Raw genomic sequence first — 6399 nt, 5'->3', positions numbered from 1 at the left:
ACTCTATCTCATACGAAGCATACTTCTTACTATAGTTGATGATTACACACATGCCATATGGGTTTATTTATTGCAAAGAAAATTTGATGCTTATCAATACTTTGTTAATTTTAATGTCATGATTTTTAATCAATTTGATGGTATTATTAAGCAAGTCCGTAGTGATAATGCCCAAGAATTCATGGCTGATCCGTTAAAATCATTCCTCTTAGAATGTGGGATTGTTTTTCAAACCTCTTGCGTAGGGATCCCGCAACAAAATGGAGTCATCGAGCATAAACATCGACACCTCCTAAATATTGTGCGTGCCCTTTCAAGCAAACTTACCCATGACTTTCTGTGGTGAATATGTTTTAACTATCGCTTATTTAATTAATTTAACTTCATCTTCTAAGCTTAATGGGAGAAGTCTCTATGAACTTCTTTTTCATAAAACACCGTCCTACGATCATTTATGAATATTTCGTAGTCTTTGCTATGTGCATAGAAGTAGTCATGATAAGTTTGAACCGTACTACCATGCATGTATTTTTGTTGGGTATCCTCTCGGTCAAAAGGCATATCGTGTTTTTGATCTTCAAATCTGAAAAATTTTTACTTCCCGTGACATTATTTTTCATGAAAATATTTTTTTTCATAAATACTAGCCCGACCAGCTTTTCCAACTGAATTTTGATGATCTTCTTTTGACTCAAGACACAGTCCCAACTAAATTGGATCTCATTAGGCCCAACCCAGTCTCGGTTTCAACAGACTCATCCCACTTACCTGAGTTGGGCTTCATTTGGCCCAATCCAGCTCCGGTACAAGCTGGCCTGTCCAATTTATCTGAGTTGGATTCTTTTCAGTCCAACTCAACATCGGCTCAACCCACTATAGCTCCATCTGATCTTGGCCAACCTGTTCCAACAGTAGGCCGAATAGATCTAAACCCGACCCAATCTGAGGTCGAGCCCATTGATCCCTCACTCAATCAGCTCCCATCCCTTAATGCTCCTAACTCTCGACCACATCGAAAATGCAGACAATCTTTACGACTAGCAGATTATATTATCGATGCTCCTGATGTGGCTAGATCATTGGACTCCTCAACCAACTTGGTAATCTCTGATAAGGCCTATCCTATTTTTCACTATACATCTAATTCCATATTTAATGATGCACACCAAGTCTTCTTTTCAGCCATAACCACTCATAGTGAACCCCATACTTATTTTCAAGTTACGTGAGATCCGAATTGGAGAACTACCATGGAGGCTAAACTTGTGGCTCTTAGGCGTAACAGGACTTGGTCTCTGGTACACCTCCCATCTGGCAAGAAACCTATTGGCTCTCATTAGATTTACAAAATCAAATATGAGGCTAATGATTCAATCGAGTGATATAAAGCTCATCTTGTGGCTAAAGTTTATACATAGATTGAGGGACTTGATTATAATGAAACTTTTGCTTCAGTTGTCAAATTAACAATAATTTGTTGTCTCTCAGCAGTTGCCTCAGTCAAGAATTGGCAATTATGCCAATTAGATGTTAATAACGCCTTTCTTCATGGCAATTTATATGAGGAGGTCTACATGACTCCTAGATTTCTATCTCCAAGCGATGTCCGAATATGTCAATTACATAAGTCTTTTTATGGCCTCAAACAAGCCTCCACACAATGGTTCGAAAAATTCTCAAATACCCTACTTTAATATGGATGCATCCAATCCAGGGTAGACCACTCTCTGTTTACAAAGCAGGAAGGAAACTCTTTTCTAGCCATTCTTGTCTACGTCGACGATCTAATTATTGCTGGTAATGACTCTCTTCACTGTCAAACCTTGAAGAATTTCTTATAAAACCATTTTCACATCAAGGACTTAGGCACTTTGAAATATTTTTTGGGGTTGGAGGTTGCTTAATTTTCTTCTGGAATATTTGTTTTCCAGTGAAAATATACACTCGATATTCTTCAAGAGAGTGATATATTGAGAACTATGCCAATCAATTTTTCAATGCAACAATAACTACAGCTCTCATCAGATGATGGTCTATCCCTTGATGATTCGGATCAATATCAGCGATTATTGGGACATCTCATTTATTTGACAATTAGTAGGCCAAATATTACCTACTCTATCTATATCTTGGCATAATTCATGCAGTCTCCTTGCCAACCTCATCTTGATGCTGCTCACCGCATTCTTCGCTATTTGAAGAGTTCTTCTAGACAAGGCTTATATTTTTCAAGTAATTTTTTTTTACAGTTATATACATATTATGACGTGGATTGGGTAGGACGTCCTATGACCAAGTGTTCTACTATGGATTTTTTTATTTCTTTAGGAGATACACCTATCTTTTGGCATGCTAAGAAGCAGACCACTATTTTTCGTTCTTCTGCAGAAGCTGAGTATCGCTTCATGGCTCACACTACTAGCAAACTACTTTGGCTTCGCATTCTTCTCACGATCTTTAGCATCTCTTAAAGTGGTCCCATGCTATTATATTGTGACAATCTAATCACCTTACATATTGTCACCAATCCTGTATTTCACAAATGCTCGAAACATATCAAAATTGACTGTCATTTTATCCACGATCATCTCCAATCCGATGATGTTGCCACTCAAAATGTCTTATTCAAGCGGCAACTCACGGACATCTTTAATAAGGCCCTTGGCTGTGATTACTTTCATAACATTGTGCGCAAGTTGGATGTTAGTAATCTCCATGCTCCAATTTGAGGAGGAGTATTAGGCAACATTTTGAATTTTGAATAGAGAAGAGATCTTAGGATCCATTTCTGACCATGTTAAGCAATATTTTGAATTTTGAATTTTGAATAGAGAAGAGATCTTAGGATCCATTTCTATCTTATCGTAATCATTTGTTATTTCTTTTTATTTTTGTATGATTACGATTGTAATTTTTTTATATATTTTTAATTATAAATATAGATCTCTCTATCATATTGTGTGAAAAAAAATTTCATAATATTTTTTTTTAAAAAAAAAATTTATATTCAATTTTTTATGCAGATCAACATGATGCCCTTATTTATTGACAGGATGATTAACCTTACTGACAGGATATGGATAGTTTTGCTACCGTAGTCAAAGAGGCATGTTAATGATCGGTAAATCCACTAAAGCATGATTAAATGGAGAAACATATGGGAATTTCTTTGTGGATTCAGGCACTGGCGTGACTTTGCCTTTTTTTTTAAAAAAGGCGCGCACAAAGAGAAATTCCCATAGTTATATATCACATAACCACGAACTCAACGCAGGAAGACCGGTAATTTTCCGTGATAAGGTAGCGAGGTCCCAATTCTAAAGAGTATTGCAGGAGCAATTTTATGTATCGCCGAAAAAGAGGATCGCTTGTCGGCTTGAGTACACATTTCACGCGCTTCTCCTTAATAAAAGGCTGCTGTGCTACAGGGTGTTGGAGAAGTAGGTACGATTACGAGATCGGGAGCCGTCTCGTGCTAAGACTATCTGGTCAGATGCGTCTTTTTACCTTCTCTTGTGCACCAACCAACCACCCAGGTATTCTGTTTCGAAGGTAATGAACGGACTAGTGCTTTGGAGTTTGGACACGGTCGTCTTGATCATGGACCGATTCTAAATTTTTGTACCGTGAAGTGACGCTGGATCATGGACGTGCAGCGGCACTGTCGCAGTTCTTGTGTGGTATGGAGAAATAAAGCTGAGAGGGGAATGCTATCACACGTCCCTTTTTTTTTAATAATATAAATGGATGATCATATCATCTTAATTTGAGAATAATTTAAAAAATTAAAATATAAAATATCTCTTAAGATCCGATGACAGCAGTCATTTTGGTGCTATGTCCAATTTTTAATATGTTCAACGATAAAAAAAATCAACAAGTCCGTAGCACAGTTAGTTTTTCGATAAATAAATTGAATAGTCATTTCGATGGAATGACAAAGAGATCTCTAGATATCATGAAGAAGTCGGTGAATATTTAGATACTTTGCGTCATTCTAGATCCAAGCAATCATAGTGACAGAGTCATCTTCATTAAAAATCCTTGCAACCAGCAACTCTTACTTCGCACAAATGATACCCATTCAAGCAACACAAAGCTCAGCATCAGGGATGACTGGATCAAAGAGCTATGACCCTCTAGCCACTTAAAGACTATCATCCAAATCTCGGATGACAAAGTCTGAACCACTTCTGCCATCTCTAACACTACCATCAAAGTTGATCTTAATAAATCTCAAGGGAGAGGCTCCTAGTAGATGAATAGGACCCTTCGAATCACTGCAGGCACAGCAAGAGAGTCCCTAGAATTCGAGATGGTAAAATTCAAATCAGCAGTATTGAAATATCCATAGTTAAGTAGCAGGCTCTCTTCAGCACATGCTATGTAGGCATAATCTCAGCATCGAATACAAGGCTATTTTTAAATAGCTAGATCTGATAGGCAATATACGCTATTCTATTGCCCTCGAGTGAACTCTCAATCATACTCCGACGGATCGAATCCAGAAATGGTAGAAGCCAAGGGCCACTGATTGCCCCCCACGACTGGCCACCCGCCATCCACCAAACCAAACTCACCCTTGGACAGCGACAGGGAGCATGCTCCGTCGATTCTTTCCCCAGCCCGTAGACTGGGCAGGAAGTTAGAACCTCCAACCTTTATCTTTGAAAAGTATCCGAGTCAAGAGTCGATCCCAGACAACCTTCCAGAGAAAGAGCTTGACTCTGGGATGGGCAACCACTCTTCAAATCTGCACCACATTGATCCTCCTATCAGGCACTGGTAGACGCTCATGTCGATGAGGTCCCCAGTCAGAATCTTAGGACAGCAAGATAGACCCTACATCCTCAAATCTTGGCTTTGATGGATAAGAATTGGGATGGCAAGAATCCTATTAGCAAGCTGCCCACCAAACAGGCGGATGACTTTCTGAGCCCTCCAAATCCTACCGTCAATGGTGATCAAATCACAGACCCACAGGTTGTCATCCATCACAGTTGTGACAAAGGTTAGCCAACAAGAGAGGCAAGTTGGAGATCCAAGCATCCTGATTTATATCAACCAAAGTCTCATCACTAATCAGCCATCTGACCCGGCCACCACCTTAGGGCATGGGCATAAATCTTTCTCCAGATGAAAGAGCAGCTGCGGTCAATTCGAATATAGGCCCCTTGGTTCCAATATCCATAATGAATCTTCGTTATCTTGCTCTACAAACAATCGGACTGAACAAAAAATCTAGCTGCATGTCTGGATATCATAGTCTCCCTCTTGACTAGTAAGGAATAGATCCCAAGACCCTCATCTCGTATCAGCTGGCAGATCACCTCTCATGAAAGCAAGTGAGTCCACGGCCCTTTTGTCGAGTGCCCCATATAAAGTTTCGAAATTGCTGCTCCAAACTCTTGAGAGAAGAACACGGTACCACGATATTTATCAGGAGGTAGATCGGAATGAAACTTAGGACCGATCTCACAAAGATAGTCCTGTCCATCATGGAGAGAGCGTTGGTTTGCTAGTCGTCAAGATGATTCTGAATCTGCTGCTCCATATACCTGCAGTCGGCTCTCCGAAGTCTCTGCCCCATAATAGAGACTCCTAGATAGGTCACAATTTCAATCTAATCAGAGATTCCTAATCTATTTCAAATCATCAGTTTCATCTGGACCCGCATGTCATATATCCTTAAACCATGACTTGTGGCGCTTTTGATAGCTGGTCAGGCGCTATTTTAACCTTCCGATGAAAAGGAACCTGGTGACCCGTAGAACAACGGAGCCTATAACGGATGACCTCCTTTTCTATTTGTAACTTGCTAAGGCCTAAGAGAATACTTTCCCACCGGGAGAGGCTCTCATGAGTGAAGACACCACGTCTTTCTTCATTGTTGCATTGTTTCAAGAACTTTTGAAAGATAGATAAATAAATAAATACGATGCCTGCTCTTTTATTATCCTTTCAGTCATCTTCCTAATAAAAATAGTATGAGATAAATATGTTACAAAAATAGTTTTATTTTACTGTTTTTTTAGATAAAAGTTGTATCATCTGAGAGAAGTTTTTCATAACGAAGAAACATGCAAAGCAGAACAAGGCAACATCCATTACAAAATAATCGTTTAAAATGTGTCTTTGTTTCTGTGCACCCGTTTGCGGAGAAAAATGAGTACTGGCAGCAACAATACAAGTAAAGGTGAGGAAGTATGAGAGTAACGTAAATTTATTTTATTGATTTTTCGAATTGAGGAAAGTAGCTGAGGTTGTCTCTCCATAAGAAAGTAGCCCTTATTGGGGAGATACTCCTATTTTTGTAGGTGCACTACCTCCGTCACCGAAGCCAGAGCAAAAATGCCATGTGGCCGCCGCAGCGCATGTAGCGTTATTTAGTCTCGACTA

The sequence above is a fragment of the Elaeis guineensis genome, chromosome 5 (assembly GCF_000442705.2).
Source record: "Elaeis guineensis isolate ETL-2024a chromosome 5, EG11, whole genome shotgun sequence".
In the NCBI taxonomy this organism is placed as follows: Eukaryota; Viridiplantae; Streptophyta; class Magnoliopsida; order Arecales; family Arecaceae; genus Elaeis; species Elaeis guineensis.
This window is presented reverse-complemented; position numbering follows the sequence as displayed.